Source organism: Eumetopias jubatus, unplaced genomic scaffold, assembly GCF_037043125.1.
Source record: "Eumetopias jubatus isolate StellerSeaLion01/CBP00866 unplaced genomic scaffold, mEumJub1_p1.0 scaffold_15, whole genome shotgun sequence".
NCBI lineage: Eukaryota > Metazoa > Chordata > Mammalia > Carnivora > Otariidae > Eumetopias > Eumetopias jubatus.
This window is the reverse complement of record NW_028274821.1, coordinates 56,902,360-56,921,324: the sequence shown is the minus strand read 5'-3', so window position 1 is coordinate 56,921,324 and position 18,965 is coordinate 56,902,360. Positions and strand designations below refer to the sequence as shown.

At 40.2% G+C, this 18,965-nt stretch overlaps 1 protein-coding gene across 1 annotated transcript in view; it reads left to right on the top strand.

Moving 5' to 3' along the window:
• The window catches only part of APTX (aprataxin), a 78,155-nt gene extending 64,289 nt beyond the window's left edge, over nucleotides 1-13,866 (top strand). Inside the window, exon 10 of the transcript XR_003611137.2 lies at nucleotides 13,753-13,866. The gene's annotated coding sequence lies outside the window, so the exon portion shown is untranslated. The remainder of the gene's footprint in view (nucleotides 1-13,752) is intronic.
• Nucleotides 13,867-18,965: the final 5,099 nt, after the last annotated feature.

The following is an 18,965-nucleotide window of genomic DNA, read 5'->3' as shown; positions in this document are numbered from 1 at the left end:
ATTTTTGTGGTAGCGTTAACTGCAGCAGCATTTTTGTGGTAGGGTTAACTGATACATTACTTTTCCAGTGAATGTATTTTCATTTAAACGGGAGTACTCTGGAGTTCATGCCTTCATCCATGTGCATGATTATAGAGATTCATGCACGGTGGGGTGAAAACACTAGGCAGAAGGTATCTTGTGGGTACCCCTTAGTGTGTATACTCCAGGAGGCAAAACCCTACTAAATGCATATTGGTTTCATGCACTTAATGATCACTGTTTTTGTTAGAAAAGTGAAGTAGATTCTGAAAAGCCTTTATGACACAGTATAGTTATCCAGAATTCTTACCCAGCTAAGTACATTTTCATCATAATTCTAGTATAGGTTAGAGAATGACTCTGGTTATTATCAGCTTCCCAGGGCTTTGATGGGCTCTTGAAACTGTTTAATATGGTATCTAAAAAAATATGGTATCCAGCAGATTTCTAGGCAGAAGTTTTCCAAGGAGAAAGTCATCAACACTTCCCTGGAAGTTGCTCTGTCTAAGAGATTGACTCTAAGGTCAAAACTCTAGGTTTTTAAATTTTTTTTGTGCGTGTATAAAAAAAATCAGTGTTTATTTGATTAACTCGTATTAAATAGGAGTCCTCTTATTTGTATTGATGATAGCAAGGTCCTCACCAACCTGGTTCCTGTCCTTTCTCCTTATCCCAGGTTGATTAGACTTTTTTTTTTTAAGATTTTATTATTCATTTGCGAGAGAGACAGAGAACAAGCAGGGGGAGAGGCAGAGGGAGAGGGAGAAGCAGACTCCCTGCTGAGCAAGGAGCCTGATGCGGGACTCGATCCCAGGACCCTGGGATCATGACTTGAGCCGAAGGCAGACGCTTAACCATCTGAGCCACCCAGGCGCCCCTTGATTAGACTTTTTAATAAGCAAGAAAGTAATTTCCATTTCTTCTGCTATTGAGAAAATGGGGTTTATCTTTATAGTGGCAAGCATTGCTCTCACTAATACAGAGTAACATAGTCCTACCCCAGGAAGGCAGCCTGTGGAAACAGTTCACCTCCACTGGGGTGTGTGGGTGTGTGTGTGAAGTGTCATTACCACTAAAACATGGACAAATGGACCATTTTGGCGTAGTCTCTATTGTCCAGATGACTAGGATCCTGAAAGAAGCCCTGTTCTCCAGGTTTGAGTATCACAAAGTCACTGGTTTTGACCTTAAGTGGGGTCTCAGTGGGCCTAGATGAACTTCAGTTGTATAGCTCTTGAGCTTTCCTGGAGACTGATTGAAATCTTCCTTTATGTCTTACAGCATAGTTTTGTAATTTTCTCTCAATGTGTATCCTCCACATTTCTTAAGTTTATTCATAGTGATTATTCTTTATATGTAAAGAGATCCTTTTGCTGTTGGAGTGGGATTTAAATTTTTCATCACATTTTTTACTTTTTGCTAATATATAGGAAAGTTAGTAATTTGGGTAATTTATTTCATAACTAGCCCCTTAGTGAATATTCTGTTGAGTTCTGATTAGTTGATATCCTGAAGTTTTTAGATAGACTCTCATGTGATAATTCTTTCTCCTTTCTGATAGTTATACTTGTTTCTTTTTATTGCCTTCTCACTATCCCCATTTGCCACAATGTTCAAGGAGCTGTTAAATAATAGCTATAATATTGTTTGAACTTGATCTGTCTTGATCCTAAAACTTGTATCTGTATTTATAAGGGCCTTAATTTCTTATTCTCTGATTTTCTATTCAGGCGTGTGTGTGTGTGTATTAAAGTTTTTTTTTTAAGATTTTATTTATTTATTTGAGAGAGAGAGCATGAGAGAGAGAGAGAGCACATGAAAGAGGGTAGGGTCAGAGGGAGAAGCAGACTCCCTGCTGAGCAGGGAGCCTGACGTGGGACTCGATCCTGGGACTCCAGGATCATGACCTGAGCCGAAGGCAGTCTCCTAACCAACTGAGCCACCCAGGTGCCCTAAAAAGATTTTATTTATTTGACAGAGAGAGAGGGTATAAGCACCGGGAGTGGCAGGCAGAGGGAGAAGCAGGCTCCCTGCTGAGCTTCCTGTGGGGCTCCATCCCAGGACCCTGAGATCATGACCTGAGCTGAAGGCAGATGCTTAACAAACTGAGCCACCCAGGTGCCCCTATTTTAGAGATTTCTATATTTAAGTAATCTCTACACCCAATGTGGAGCTTGAACCCACAACCCCAAGATTAAGAGTCGCAAGCTCCACTGACAGCCAGCCAGGTACCCCAGGCAGATGTATATTTTGTTAAATGAAGGAAATTGTTCCTTAAGTTTAATGCTCTGTAATGGATTATTAGAGCATGGAAATTATCTGTATCATGAAAATGTGTTATTTTCAAATTATGTCAACTGGGGTATGGAAGAAAATCACATAAATCCTTCTTTAGAAAGAAAACAAATTATAAGAACAGAAATATGTATTTTTACTTTAAGAACAGAAGTCAACTTATCAGTAAAATACTTGTTAGCTAGATTTTGAATGTTCAAGAAAAGTCTCCAAGACAAATGTATTTGTTTTGGTTGAACTAACTGTTCTGCAGCTTCTGACACCCAAGGAGAAGATAAGAATTTTCCTAGTACTAAAAAATCTCTTCCTTTCCTGTAGCACACAATAAACCCTTTGTTTAATTTACTGTCTCTAACACTTATGAAATATTGTTTAAACAAATTATTTTAATAGTGGTTTTTATTAAGAAGATTAATGAATGGCTCAAACGTTGTTGTAAATGATCACAGTAAACTTCTAAGACCTTCCTTAAAGACTGATCTTAATCAACATTTATATAAAAACATACACCTGATTTCTTCTATCTTAGTAAATAAGAAAAGATAAAACTTCTTGACAGTTTTGCCCCCTGAAACTTAAACACAATGCAATAAGTAATGGGGGTGAGATAGTTACATGGTCATGGATAACCCCAAATTGCAATGGAAACCAAACTCACTAGGGCAATGTACAAAGTGGACTTAATAAACTTATTTGGCACATACTGTGTCAAGAAGTAGGCAAGAACTGTATGCAGTGGATGAATAACTGAACTCTACCTCTGAATCTAATGATACACTATATGTTAATTAACTCAATTTAAATATAATAAAATAAAAAAAGAATTATTCAAGAACTTCTGAGTTATGTGCATCTCGCACTTTCCTCACCCCTGTGCTCTTCACCCTCTCTTCTCTGCCACCCCTCCCTTGAGAATCCCGCTCAGGGAGGAAGCCACTCAGCCTAATCTTCCATTAACTAATTTCCTCAACTTCCTTCTTTTGCTTCACCTTCATTTGCTCTCCTCAGCTTTAAGCTTGAAGGCAGTTGAGGCTGCTCGCATTTAGCTTTAAGATTTTGAATTAGGAGAAGAAAAGAGCTAGAGTAGAGGCTATTAGGTTTAAGAGTGTTTTTCAGTGGACATAGGGCAAGCTTAAAAATTCTCTTTTTTTTTCCACCTACTGGTGTCCTATGAAGTTCTTCCCTACTCTGTAAGAATACTTTTCTTTTTTTTAGCATGATGTGTACAGTCAGAGCAGCCGCAAGGCTGGGAGGGCTGGGAAGGCTGGGGAAGGGCTTGGTTCGCCCAAACAGCTTTTCTCCCATCATTGAAATTCTCCTCACATATCAGTCTGGTTATTTTCTTATACATTTGCACAAGGCATCTATGGCATGAGTCACAGTAAGAAACTCATAATAAGAATGTGCCAGATTGCAAAATAGATTTCCTTTCCCCCTCTAATGGCAGATTCAAGATTTTAAAATTGCAGTGATTTAGTAGGCTTAAGAGTATGTTTTTTGAGGAGCGCCTGGGTGGCTCAGTCGTTAAGCTTCTGCCTTCACCTCAGGTCATGATCCCGGGGTCCTGGGATTGAGCCCCGCATCGGGCTCCCTGCTCAGCGGGAAGCCTGTTTCTCCCTCTCCCACTCCCCCTGCTTGTGTTCCCTCTCTCGCTGTCTCTTTCTCTGTCAAATAAATAAATAAAATCTTAAAAAAAAATAGAGTATGTTTTTTGAAGCCCCATACTTTTTTTTGCTAATTTAAACTGCATTTTTGTCTATAACAATTAACTAAATTTGTCATTTAATTAAGTTATTCTCAAGTTTAAAACAGTTGCCCCTACAGAGCTGTACTCTTCAAATTTAAAATGAATTTCATCATAAATAATCTCACACCACAAATAAGTATCCCAAGCACAGGCAGCACATGCAACTTTACTGTTTGTGTGTGTGCTGTGTGTATATGTTGAGTGTGTTGCGTGGGTGGTTTGTATGGCATGGGTGTCTTGTGGTATATGTGTGTACAAGTAATGGGTATGTGGTTTGTGTGTTGGGTATATATATGTTATGTATATGTGTGTGGTATATGTGTGTTATTTATGGTGCATTTTTTTGTGATGAGTGTGTGCTATGGTGTGTGAGTGGAGTGTGTGGTATGTGTGTGGTGTGTGGGTTATGTGTGTGTGGTGTGTACTGTGTGTGGTGTGAATGTGTTTGCTTGTGGTGTGTGGTGTTTGTGTAGTTTGTGTATATGTTTGATGTTTATGTGATAAGTATGTGTGTGTGTGTGTGTGTGGTATATTCTGCAGGGATTTGAGACCCAGAGCTTAAAATTTTTGGTTTAAGCATATCTCTGCATTGAGATCAATTGGCAGAGTCTTTACAATTATTTCATCTCTTCAGAAATCTTTTAGAAGGTATTTTCTTAAGCTTAAAATGTTTGTTTTTTAGGAGGAAACTTCAAATACTATAAACTAGATGAAAGTGAAAGTGATTGCTGTGTTACTGTAATTTTAGCTGGCAATATGGTTTAATTTAGCAAACAAAACCGCTTGTATTCAGAGTTATTATACTCAGAGCTTCAAGAGGACCCATCTCCTCTGCCTCTGACGTGTAAATCCACCCTGGTCAGTTGCAACCATTGCATGGGATGATGTGCCTCATTTTGACATTTCTATCAACGGCTTTGTGCCATCCTGTGGGAGACCGCGTAGCCTAGAGACTGAGAGTGGGAGTTCTTGAGTCAGAACACTTGGGTCTAAATGCTGGCTCTTTCAACTAGGTGAGGGCTCAACCTTGATGAGTTTCCTCATCTGTGAAATGGGATAATAGTTGTATTTACCTCACAGGGCTGTTGAGAGGCTTATATGAGATGGTGCTGTAACATTGTGCTTGGAATATGGTAAGTATGTATGAACATGTGTGTTGAAGATGGAGGGGATCTTGTATGGATATGGCTATGCCATATGGAGGGGAGTGGAAGCTGTTAGTAGATGATTTCTTCCAAGATTTATCGTGAAGGTATTCCATTTAGTCTGCCTATACCTATTAGATTTATGAAGGATCTCTTAGTTCTTGCATCAGTGTAGCCTGATTTTTTAGTGGGGTTAATAATGCATCTCTTAATGAATAACCAACCACAAGGGGTTTTAAAAATGTTATTGGTTCTAATGAGAGACGATGGACTCTGAAAAACAAACTGGGGTTCTAGAGGGGAGGGGGGTGGGGGGATGGGTTAGCCTGGTGATGGGTATTAAAGAGGGCACATTCTGCGTGGAGCACTGGGTGTTATGCACAAACAATGAATCATGGAACACTACATCAAAAACTAATGATGTAATGTATGGTGATTAACATAACAATAAAAAATTAAAAAACAACAACAACAAAACAAAACCTTGCTGGTAAATCAATAGCTTAAAAAAAAATGTTATTGGTTCTAGGTCTCGTCCAGTGTTAGGGCAAAGGTCCTTTGAGCAAAAGTTCTCTCCCTCACATGTTGAAACTGCCCCTACCGTCTGTTCCCTGCTCTGGACTAGGTAAATGTCTCGGCAAAGGAGAACTGTACTCCGAGAGCATAAAAAACCCGTGCAAAGACCCTGGCGTATTATATAAGTCACTCTGACTAACATGCAGTCATTTAGCCCAATTTTCAGAGGAAACCTCACATTTTGTCCTTGCTATTTCTGGGCCCCTATATAGTCATTAATGTCTGAGCAAAGTATCCATTAGAGGGCTCTGGGTGCTGAAACAGACTGGGGATGCAGGATGTCTACCATTTTTATTCAATTGAGCTTGTCCATCCTGTTGAATGAGGAGAATCTCAAGGCCCTCTCTTGGTGTGAGGGATGCAGATTGTGGAATTGGAGCATATGGGGAGTGGTGGGGAAATACCTACAGAAATCCAAAACCTTGCACTTGTCTAGTACTATGGCCACTGCCAAAGAGTTTTGTGAAGATGTGGAGGGCCCAGCCAGCTGGAAAGATGCCAGTGGGGACAACTGCTATATCCACCATGCCGACATCTACTCCTGCCACTGGCCTTCATGGTTAGTGCTGGTCTTTAACATCTCTGCTGGACTTTTGGCTGAATGTCAAGAATTAACATTCTTGTTAAACCCAGGGGGGCGCCTGGGTGGCTCAGTTGGTTGGGCGACTGCCTTCGGCTCAGGTCATGATCCTGGAGTCCCGGGATCGAGTCCCACATCGGGCTCCCTGCTCAGCAGGGAGTCTGCTTCTCCCTCTGACCCTCTTCCCTCTTGTGCTCTCTATCTCTCATTCTCTCTCTCTCAAATAAATAAATAAAATCTTTAAAAAAAAAAAAAAAGAATTAACAGTGAGGGGGCAGTCCTGCCAGGTTTCTAGCAGAACTTAGCTCTCTCTTTCTTTTCCCCTCTCTTGTCTCTCTAACCTTAGTCTGGGGCCCACAGGTAGATAAAAGGGATGTCTTTAGTGTCCCCACCTGTAGTCCTCAATCAGTGTTAATGACAGTCATCTACTGCACCCATTCCTTTAATCCCAGATTTATCCCACCTCCCCTTAACCCCATCCACCCTGCCAAGAGTTCTTCATTATTTCTCCAGCAAGATTTGGATCAATACCTTCACCTTTCTTCAAGGTTGTCCTCAGACATCATCAAATTATTTTCTCCCCTTTAATTCACTCTCTCTCCCCACCAGTTTTTCCAGGAGAATTTTATTGGAGAAGGTTTCAGCCTTTCTAGATTTTCTCCTGCTAAACTTTGTGTCAGGCTTAGCTGTGCCTGTGGACCCTCCCTATCCAGCTCACTAAGTCAGGTTCTCTTTTTTATGCAGATAACTCCTGCTCTCTCACTTCTAACAAATCCTTGTCCACTTTTTGAAAGGGAGATGACAATTTTCTCTACACCTTAGCTTATTCACTTGTAACCAAAATGTGGTTTTGCTCTTGATCAATCAATAAAGAAATCAGTACATTTAGAATGTTATTGAGCAAATATATTAAACTCTGCCCTTTGATGTGTGCTTGAGGACATATGAAGGGCTTTATAAATAGGCTTGCTTTCAAGAATTTTAGTCATATTAGAGAAACAATATTAACATTCATGTATCAATAAATGAGTATGTATGCATTAATCTTTATAGTCTGCCTACACCAAGGAATTAAGGAGGTTTATAATAAAAGATAGCTAGCTCTATAGGATGTTACAATAATCATGAATGATCAAGAGCATGTAATAGATAATTAAAAAGGAAACCCAATTTAAGTTAAGTTGTTGGACTTGAGTACAAATTTAGAATTGGGCTTCCTAGAAATTAAGAAAAAAGAGAAACATGCATTATGAAATTTCTCATTATATATATGTCTTATAGGATACATACCATTTTGCAAACACTGAATTTTTTTTTAGGTATTACATACTAAGAAGAATCTGTCCATTCATTTACTTATTGTGCATATGCTCTGTTCCAGGCACTGTGGGTATGAAGTGTACAAGAAAAACAAATTCTCAGTCTTCATGAGGTTTTTAGTGAAGAGAGAGGGTCAACAAACAAGTTAGTAAATAAAAAATAACATTGGGTAGTGATGAGTGCTCTGAAGGCAAATATAGTGGACTAATGGGATAGAGAGTGTTGGGGAGACAGTGGGGAGGTCTGTTTGGGGAGGTGACATAAGAGCAGTTATCCCAAATGATAAGAGTGAACCATGCAGAATGCATTTCATGAGAGGAAATAGTAAGTTCCAAGGCCCAGAGGTAGGAAAAAACTTGATATATTTGAGAAACAACCAGTAATACTGGAGAAAACTTGTACACAGCTGGGGAGGGATACAGCAGTTGTGTGAGTGGCAGGGGACTGGTAGGAGATGAAACTAGAGAAGGCAGCAGTGTTTGGCTTTGTAGAGATTTGGACCTTTTTCCCCTCCAACTGTGATTGGGGAGCTTTTGGAAACTTTGAGCAGGTAAAGTTTTGTTAGCTTTTTAAATGTCTAATTCTGATTCCCACTAGCTACTATGTGGAGAATAGCCTGCAGGAGGCAAGAGTAGAAGCAGGGAAAATAATTGGGTCTTCTACTGGAGTCCCTATTGGTACTATTGCAAAGGTCTGAGTGAGAGAAAAGGGTGGCTTGGTTCAGGATAAAGCTAGTAGAGGTGCTATTAAGTGTTCAGGTTGAAGCAGAATCAACACGACTTGCTGATTAGCTGCATGATGGGAATAAGAGAGAGGAATTGAGATTGTTCTAGGTTTTCAACTTGAGCATATGGATGGATGATGATCCATCTTTTGAGATAGTGAAGACTGGGCATAAGGTGGTTTGGAGAGCAAAATTAGGAGTTCTGTTGTGGACATGTTCAATTTGAGTTACTTATGAGATAACTCAGTTGAGATGTAAAGTAGACATTTGGATCCATGAGTTTGGAACTCAGGGATGTGATACACATTTGGGTATCAGCAGCACTCTCAAGTTGTGTCTATCACTGTTTCAATGGAGCACTTAAATTAACGGACCAAGTTTTCTCTCTCTCTCTCTCTCTCTCTCTCTTTTTTTAAGATGTTATTTGACAGAGAGGGAGAGCACAAGCAGGGAGAGCAGCAGGCAGAGTGAGAAGCAGGCCCCCTGCTGAGCAGGGGGCCCCATGCGGGGCTCGATCCCAGCACCCTGGTATCATGACCTGAGCTGAAGGCAGACGCTTAACCAACTAAGCCACTCAGGTGTCCCTGGACAAGGTTTTCAATGGGGGTTAACATAGTAACAATTTTCTTTGCTTTTTTTAAAGATATTTTTACTTATTTAGCTGACAGAGAGAGATTGAGAAAGAGCACACAAGCAGGGGGAACAGCAGAGGGAGAGGGAGAAGCAGGCTCTTCGCTGAGCAGGGAGCCTGATGTGGGGCTCGATCCCAGGACCCTGGGATCATCACCTGAGCCAAAGGCAGATGCTTAACTGACTGGGCCACCCAGATGCTCCTAGAAACAATTCTCAAATGGCCACCTGGTGACTGTATTGGCCATGGTTCTCCAGAGAAACAGAACTAGTAGGATATGTATATAAACAAACAAATAAATAAAGAAGATTTATTATACAGTATTGGGTCATGTGGTCCCCAAATCTGCAGTTCGCAAGCTGGAGACCCAGGAGAGCTGATATGTATGTAGTTCCAGTCTGAGTCCAAAGGCCTGAAAACCAGGGAAGCTGATGGTGTAAATTCCTGTTTGAAATCAGGCAGGCTTGAGACCCAAGAGCCTTGTTTTGGTTGTATTTCATCGAGAGCCAATGTTTTGGTGTGAGTCCAAAGGCTAGAAAAGACCAGTGTCCCAGCTCAAACAGGTAGCAGTTTCCCCTTATTCAGCCTTCTTGTTCTACTTAGTTCTTTAGTTGATTGAATGAGCCACCCACACGGAGGAGGGCAATCTGGTTTACTCAGTCATCTTTTTCTTCTCCTCCTCCACCTCTCCTCCCCCGCCCCCATCTCCTCCTCCTTCTTTTTTAAAAGATTTTATTTATTGGGATGCCTGGGTGGCTCAGTCAGTAACTGTCTGCCTTTGGCTCAGGTTATGATCCTAGGGTCCTAGGATCAAGTCCCACATCGGGCCCCTTGCTCAGTGGGGAGCCTGCTTCTCCCTCTGCCTGCCGCTCCCCCTGCTTGTGCTCTCTCTCTCTTTGTCTCTGACAAATAAATAAATCAAATATTTAAAAAAATAAAGTAACTTAAAAAAATAAAGTTATTTTACTTATTTGAGAGGAAGAGAGAGAGCGCAAGAGCAAATGTTAATCTCATCCAGAAACACTCTCAAAGATACACTCAAAATAATGTTTGTCCAAATGTCTGCAACCCATGCTCTGGTTAAATTGAAACATAAAATTAATCATTACAGTGACAATAGAACATTACATCAAATTATAATTCTGTGAGGAGTGTGTGCAGCTAAAACAAGGAGTTTTATGGTGATCTAACCTGTTATAAAGTTAGAACCTGTAAATTCCAGAGGCAGGCCTGGCTTGTGTGACAATAGTTGTTTTTTTCTGATTGTGAGAGAATTTTAGTTTTTTCTCATAGAACTTTAGATTTTAAGCAGAGCTGAATCCAGTTAGTCTGCCAAAATGAACACTAGATGAATAAATTAATTGACCTAGTGAATCAAGTAATTCATCAACCCATTAGACATTTATGAAGATTTTTTAATTTGCCAGATAATACCATTAGGTCACAGTCTACTTGGGAGACCACCACATGAACCAGGTAAACTGTGTTTCAGTGCTAGTGTTTGGCCACGATGAAGGTATGAGGATGGGGCTTCAGAAGAACAAAGGAGGAAGAGAAAATTCTGATGGAGAAAGGGGTGGTGGTCAGGGAAGGATTCACTGAAGAAGGTAGGCCAAGGTTTTGCTAGGTGAAGAAGGAGGCAGAGGAGTTGTATAGAGAAAGGCAGGGGGATATGGGAGGGCCTGAAGTGTCTAGACAGAAGTAAGAAGTTTGGTGTGACTGATATGTAGGGTGCACAGTATTTGAGACCAGTTGGGCCCAGAGGCTTCTGAAGGACCTTGTATTTCTGCCTAAGGAGTTTGGGTTCTCTCCTGCAGGCCAGCGTGTCTCCACCTTCAGTGGGCACAAGAATCACCTGGGGAGCTTGTTAAAAGTGGGGATTCCTAGGCCTTCTCTCTAAGGAGATGGATGCAGTAGGTCTGGGGCTCAGGAAGCGACAGCTTAATGAGTTCGGCAGCTGATTCAGGTGCAGTTGGTTCACAGACCCTACCACCACTATGTGCTATGAAGCCTTTTCAGAAGAGGGAGTGACATGACCTGATTTATTTTTAGGAAGATAATTCTGCCAACTGTGTGGAAAATAGACTGACTTCACTAGCAGGGAAAATGTATAGGAAGTTGCAGCAGCAGGCATCCCAGTGAGAGATTATGATGAATGGGGCTAAAGTGTTAGGGGGGTGAAGAACTCAATCTAAGAGACGTCTCTGAGTTAGGATACACAGTTGACCCAAGCAGGAGAAGGGCTGAGAAGAATGAAGGTTGGCTCTCAAGTATCTAGTTTGGAAGAATGAATGGTTGATAATGGCTGGCGCTTGGGGCGCCTGGGTGGCTCAGTCGTTAAGTGTCTGCCTTCAGCTCAGGTCATGGCCCCAGGGTCCTGGGATCGAGCCCCACATTGGGCTCCCTGCTTGGCGGGGAGCCTGCTTCTCCCTTACCCACTCCCCCTGCTTGTGTTTCCTCTCTCGCTGTGTCGCTCTCTGTCAAATAAATAAAATCTTTAAAAAAAAAATAATGGCTGGCACTTGGTAACTATTTGCTGAATGAATGGGTGAATAAATATAGGACAAAAAGTAGGTGAGTTGGAGTAAGAAAGGAAAATTCCATTTTAGAGGTTATATTTGAAGTTAATACAAGAAATATTGATTTAGTATTGGTGAGGAAAGCTCATGCAGTATCTCCTTCCAAATTGGAGATATGGATTTGGAAGTTAGCATAGAGATAGTTCTTGAAGCAATAGTAGAATCTGACACTACTTATCAAGAATCCCTGTCTCACTGTGCCTCTCTCTGTCAAATAAATGAATAAATAAAAAATCTTTAAAAAAAAAGAAGATACAAACCTTATAGAGAAGAAAGCCAAGCATGCAAACATTTTGGTGTGTTTTATTTTATTTTATTATTTTATTTTTTTATTATTTGACAGAGGGAGAGAGCATAAGCCAGCGGGTGGGGCAGAGGGAGAAGCAGACTCCTTGCTCAGCAGGAAGCTTCTGGATACTCTGGCCAGACTTGATCCAGGAACTCTGAGCAGAAGGCAGACACTTAACTGACTGAGCCACCCAGGTGCCCCCTTTTGGTGTGTTTAAAGGACAGACAGAGGAAAACTGGTAGAGAGAGAAAGTAGCTGAAAAGAAGATGATGCACAGGAGGTATGTTATGAAAAGTTCTGAAAATAAAGGCAAAATTGCAGGAAGTATGTGTGCATGTGTGTGAATGTGTGTGAGTGAGTGAAAGTGTGTGTGTGTGTGTGTGTGTGTGTGTGTGTGTTGGAGGGACATATTGGGACTATGTTGTCAGTCTGACTGTTGAAATATGTTCTGCTAAAACTCTTACGATACAGTTGACCCTTGAACAGTGCAGGGGTTGTGGCACCAACAACCTGTGGAGTTGAAAATCTGCCTATAAATTTTGACTCCCCCAAAACGTAACTACTAATTACCTACTGTTGATTAGAAGCCTTATTTTTTTTAAAGATTTTATTTAATTATTTGACAGAGACACAGCAAGAGAGGGAACACAAGCAGAGGGAGTGGGAGAGGGAGAAGCAGGTTCCCCATGGAGCAGGGAGCCCGATGCGGGGCTCGATCCCAGCACCCTGAGATCATGACCTGAGCTGAAGGCAGACGCTTAACGACTGAGCTCCCAGGTGCCCAGATTAAAGCCTTATTGATAATATAGTCTGTTAATACATGTTTTGTATGTTTTATATATTATATACTGAACTCTTACAATAAAGTAAGCTAGAGAAAAGAAATTGTTATTAAGAAAGTCATAAGGAAGAGAAAATACGTTTTTAGTACTGTACCATATTTATTGAAAAAAATCCATATATATTGTTCAAGGATTAACTGTAGTTTGCCAGATTTAGCTCTCTGTTAAGGTCATTTTTGAATCATGATAGAAAGGCCAGGTTGGTCAACAGCATAAAGAAATTAGTAGTTTTTCTATTTGTTATAGCTGGAGGAAAGTACTTATTTCAAGTAAAAGCTATTTTAACTTATTTAGACGTAAGGTGGGCTAAGACATCTTAACCCCCCATCCCCACAGCATTTGTTTCTTTATAGCATTTAGGTTATAATTAGCCTTGTTATAGAATTCTCTCTCTCCTATCTGTTAAGTTTCTACAGAGTTTGAAGATATATTAGTACACCCACCAGTAGATATGACAGTGCCCATCTTACTTAAAAAAAAAAAGATTGTTAAAAAAAAACTCTGCTAGTAATTTTGGCAAAGACAGGGAACTCATTTTAATTTTAATTTTGATTTCTACACCAGCCCAACACTCTTGAGATGGTTATTGGACATTTGTGTTAATATTTTTTTCCTGTAAATTCTGTTAAGGATTGTTGTCCATTTGTATTTTAGGTCTTAAAGGTATTTTGGATTGATAATTGCATGTTCCTTATATATTAAGGACTTTAATAACCCTTTGTTATATTTGTCATAATCACTTTTCCAGTCATCAGCGGTGGAAGGGAAGTGTTAACAGTTTTAAAAACAGGCTTTCCATCAAATTTGGAGACTTCCCAGACAGGCTTCTTGGCCTCTGGCCTTTACCCTTTTGTCTACATTTTTGGCAGGTTCTTCAGCTGGGCCCAAGGAAGTTTTCCTTACCGAATGAGTGTCCCTTGAAAATAAGGGTTCCCCCTTGAAAATAAGCTGAGGATGAGCTCATGGATCATATCATGATTTAACTTCCTGTCTTCTCTCCCAGGTATCAGGCCGACATACCTGGAACTATGGTGACACCTGGGATATGTTGGGTTTTCTTGGAGCTGAATGCCAGGAGAGATGTTCTGAAGTCCTGTCTAAAATGAAGACATGCATGTATTCATGTTTATTGGATAAACAGGAGTCCAGCCATTTAAGTATAGACTTTCTTTTATGACTTCTTTTAAAGTGTTAAATTCAGCATTAGATGATTATGTAAAAAAAAAAAAAAAAAAGAATCAGTTCCACTGGAGAAGGGAGAGATGAGAGTTACTATTGTGTCATTTTTCAAGTGTCATTTTCTAATAGTTTATCTTTGGTATTTTTGTTGTATATTGACCTTGTTTACTGGAAAATTTGATACATTCCCTTATTTATAGATTGTCTTTTCTGAGATAGGTTTTCTTAGTAGTGGTGTTTGTTTTTCCTTAAATGGAAGAATTCATCAGTGAAACTAACTGTATCTGGAGGTTCTTTTGTGGAAAGATTTTTAAATGATAGATTTGGTGTCTTTAATAGCTACAGCTTTATTTGGGTTTTATTTTATTCGGTTTCTTCCTGTATCAGTTGTGGTAAGCCTTATTTTCCTAGGGGTTTGTCCATTTCATCTTCTTTTTTTTTTTTAAGATTCTATTTATTTACTTGAGAGAGAGAGAGAGCACGAGTGGGAGGGGTGGCAGAGGGAGAAGCAGACTCCCCGCGGAGCAGGGAGCCTGATGCGGGGCTGGATCCCAGGACCCTGGGATCACGACCTGAGCTGAAGGCAGACACTTAACCACTGAGCCACCCAGGCACCCCTGTCCATTTCATCTAAACTTTCCAATTTATTGGTATAAAGTTGTTCTAATATTCCATTAGTATCTCTTTGATATCTGCAGGTCTTGTAGTGAGTCAGTCTTCATTTTAATTTTTGTTATTGGTAATCTGTGCTTTTTCTCATTTTTCTTGATTAGTCTTGCTAAATAAAGGATCACCAGTTTTTTTTAATACCATAAGCAATGTTTTCCAACATTTTATTTTATTTTAAGATTTTATTTATTTATTTGACAGAGAGAGACACAGCGAGAGAGGGAACACAAGCAGGGGGAGAGGGAGAGGGAGAGGCAGGCTTCCTGCTGAGCAGGGAGCCCGATGCGGGGCTCGATCCCAGGACCCTGGGATCACGACCTGAGCCGAAGGCAGACACTTAACGACTGAGCCACCCAGGCGCCCCAAAGGATCATCAGTTTTATTAGTCTTGATGGGAAATCCCTCGATATTAGGCTCTCTTTCCTAGGCCTCCCCTCCTCAGGGTCTCGTCTACTTAAGGCCAAGCTGCTTCTGTAGGCCCTGACTCCTGTGTTTTCTCTCGGTCTCCATCAGATTACTGGCTTCTCTGCCTCTAGCATCTGTTCTCTGCCTGGCTTTTCAGCATTCCCACCCCCCTGACCCACTACAACCCCTACCACGCTAAGAATCATCATTTCCTTGAGGGGAAAAGAAGCAAAGAATACTGGACTCACTATTTTCTTTGAAATCTTGGCCCTTCAGATCCTGGCTATTTTGACAGGTCTCTGTCTCTGATATATTTAAACAGATGGCTTAAACTTTGTACCCTGTAGCTATCACCGTCCAATTCCATACCCTGCCCTCCCAATCTGTAGGCAGTCATTACTTTCTGTGTCTATAGATCTGTTTATTCTAGACATTTCATATTAATGGAATCATATAATATGTAGTCTTCTGTGACCAGCTTCTTTCACTTAGTATAATATTTCAAGGTATATATAACCGTGCTGTAGCTTATATCAATATTATGCCTTGGCAAATGGTCATAATCCTTTCTAAGTTTGGATCAGCTTTCAATATTTTATTCTTTGTGCTTCCAATGTTGTGAAATACCTTTGAGAGTTCCTTTAACTTGTATTTTGTTGTTGTTTTTGTTGTTTTTTGTCAGTGTCACTTCTTCTGGTATGTCCTCATGCTTTTGTCATAGCCCCTTTCATGTTTGAGAGCATCATAACTACCTGCCTTAACTAATCCTTGCAATCTGGGTTCAAATTTCACAGCAGCATCCTTGTTTGTGCTAGCTACTTAATCATATAGTTTAACATTAATCAATTTATGCCGACATCTGAAACCGTGGGACTAATCTTCACTGGCAATAAAAGGCTTTTTTCCAGTCTCGCTATAATTACATTTTTCTTTCAATATGGCAGCTAATGTTAACACTTTGGCTTGAATGCTAATTGAACTAATTTGGATTATCGTTGATTGCAGCCTTCAGTCCAACGTAGGTGTGCTCCATTCAACCATAATTGGCTTTCTGTTTCTACCACAATTTGAACTAAAATATGTTAGAGAAATTTTACCTTTTTTTCAAAAATTTTTTAATTTTTATTTCTTTTCTTCTTTTTTTTTTTTTTAGAGGGAGGAGGCAGGGACAGAGGGAGAGGGAGAGAGAGAATCTCAAGCAGGCTCCATGCCCAGCGCAGAGCCTGACCTAGGGCTCAATCTCATAACCCTGAGATCATGACCTGAGCCGAAATCAAGAGTTGGCTACTTAACCAAGTGAGCCACCCAGGCACCTCTACCTTGTTTTTTATATTCATTATATTTTATCAACATAGTTTATACCGCAGCTTCATGAAAGCCTAGATCTCATCCTGTCTTTGCTTTTCTGTTACCATTTTTCAAATCTAATCGCATCCAATTTCACTTCCAGCATTATCACTTTTTGTCTCTTTGTGGCACTTTAATCCTTGTTGTAAAATATTACATGAATTTATCAGTGGGGGGCAAGGAGGCAATGCAACTGTACTCTTTTCTGTCTGTGGAAGAGATGAATAACAAATGCTCGGTGTTTCATTACTGACAAACTTTGAAAGAAGTGATGTCACTGGTCACTGATCATGCTGTCCATCTGCTATGTAGTGATTTGTGGGCTGAAGGTTAGCAGCAAAAGTTTGCACTTTATGTGATGACTCACAATTAATATATGTTGGTAACTGAAATTTGAATGGTGGTAACTGTTTTGTTGAATGGCTGGTGTTAATTTAACTAAAGCATGATAACTGAAATTTATACATGTTGGAACAGTGCAAAGTCAGGGATGCCTATAATCTATTTCAATTAATCATGTATCTTTCAGTCTCATCTGCTTAACAAAGTTAGGTCTTAAACTAACTCTGAATATTTTATTTGAGGCAGACTTGAGGCTCTACCATTCTAGCCTTTGAGTTTAAAAATTATGGTAGCTGTTCTGATTCTGATTGTCTTCTCAAAATGTGGTCTCCTCCTTGCCTCCTACCTCCACTGATGAGGCCTTGAGCAGCTCTGCATCTGATACATGTCATTTCCTTTTGTGGACAAAACAGCAAAGCCTTCCCTATCTCTGATGTTTCCTCTTCTCTCTTTCTCTATGTTTTTGTGATTTAGAATTGCCCTCCAGAAACACATGGCAGCCCTTACCTGGCTTTATAGCTCTTACCTTCCAGCCAGGAAAAAAGTTTTGCCTTAGTACCCACAGTGTCAGCCAGACCCTGCCTCTCTAATGAATAACTCATAAACACTGAAAGCACTATTTTCCCTAAAGAATGCCTCATAGTGGCTGTTACAACCTCTCTTTCAAACCGCAGGCCAACCTTTTATTTTCCCCTTAAAGAATCTAAGTTTCAAAAACTCTTCTTTAGTATTTAACATGAGCTTCAAAGGCTTACAAAGGAAAAAAATTTCCTGAAGAGGTTCTGTCTCTTTTTTCTTTGGAACGTTTGAGGCATTTTTAACATGACAATACGTTTTAAATGGATCCAGAGAGATTCCTTGTGGTTCTTTTGTGTCTCCGAGCACTTAGAACATGGCTAGGCACAGAGGAAGCATTTAACAAAAGTTTGTCACTTTATTAATTGAAATGACAAGCTATAGGCATACTTTGATTTACACATAAATTTATTTCTGAAAATTATTTTTTTGAGGATGGGGAGGGAGACATGCTGGATTGGCAGGAGGGAAAGAAAACTTGCTCTGAGATTATTAAGGTAGGTCCTCCTAGCAGTGACAAATTCAGATGTCTTTTTGATGATGCTTTTGAAAATGAGTGGTTTGCAGGCAAAAATATCTTTTAAGTCCATATTTTAATTATTTGCTTCAGATGTGATAGCTATCTATTAGTGAAAAGCTTTTGCAGTCAAAAGGAAGGATTAGTATTTAAAAAGGTAAGGCTGTGAGACTTGGGAGAAGGTGTTGTAACTTGTTCTTTGAAAGGGAAAAGCATAAAAACTAATGGGAATTTCTTCTGGAGACATGCTTGTGGCCAGGCTGTCAAGTCCTTCTACTTGTTGAAAATTTGGGCTATTTTCCTTATCATTTTGTCTCATCTATGATAACTATGAATCCAGTAGACACCTAAGTGTGTATGTAGTGAAGGTAGCCTTTTTACTTCTGCTATTATTTCTGAGCAGCCTGAAGGCCATTTAATGGTAGGGACCAAATCCACTGGGTAGTCTCATCTTTGTTTCCGATAGCCCCTAGCAGAGAAGGGGCCTGTGCACACAATAGGTATCTAGAAGTGTTTATGGAGTGATTAAATCATGTCTTCTTGGGGTGCCTGGGTGGCTCAGTCGTTAAGCGTCTGCTTTCGGCTCAGGTCATGGTCCCAGGGTCCTGGGATCGAGCCCCGCATCGGGCTCCCTGCTTGGCGGGAGGCCTTCTTCTCCTTCTCCCACTCCCCCTGCTTGTGTTCCCTCTCTCACTGTGTCTCTGTCTGTCAAATAAATAAATAAAATCTTTAAAAAAAAATCATGTCTTCTTTATCAGTTTGTAAGATCCACTCTGGGAGAATCAAAGATCAGTAACAAGATCAGTTCAGGGCCCAGCAAGAAGGATCTGAGAGCTCATGGCACCATGTCATGAGGTTGGATACAGAAACAGAAAAGCATGACTCTAGGAATTCCTTTATGACATGGTTCATTACATGATTCAGATAGTGTAAGGTAAAATGCGTAATACTAATGCTAATCCACTGCAAACAGCACAGCTCAGTGCTTACTTAATTTGGTTTTTGTTCATTTATGTTAATTTATGTTTAGATGAAATGTTTCTAGAAGGCAGTGTATAGGACTTATAGGCTGAACTATGAACCCCAAAATTCACGTTGAAATCATAACCTCCTAGTACCTCAGAATGTGAGTGTATTTGGATATAGGGCCTTTTAAAGATGTACTTAGGGGAAAATGAAGT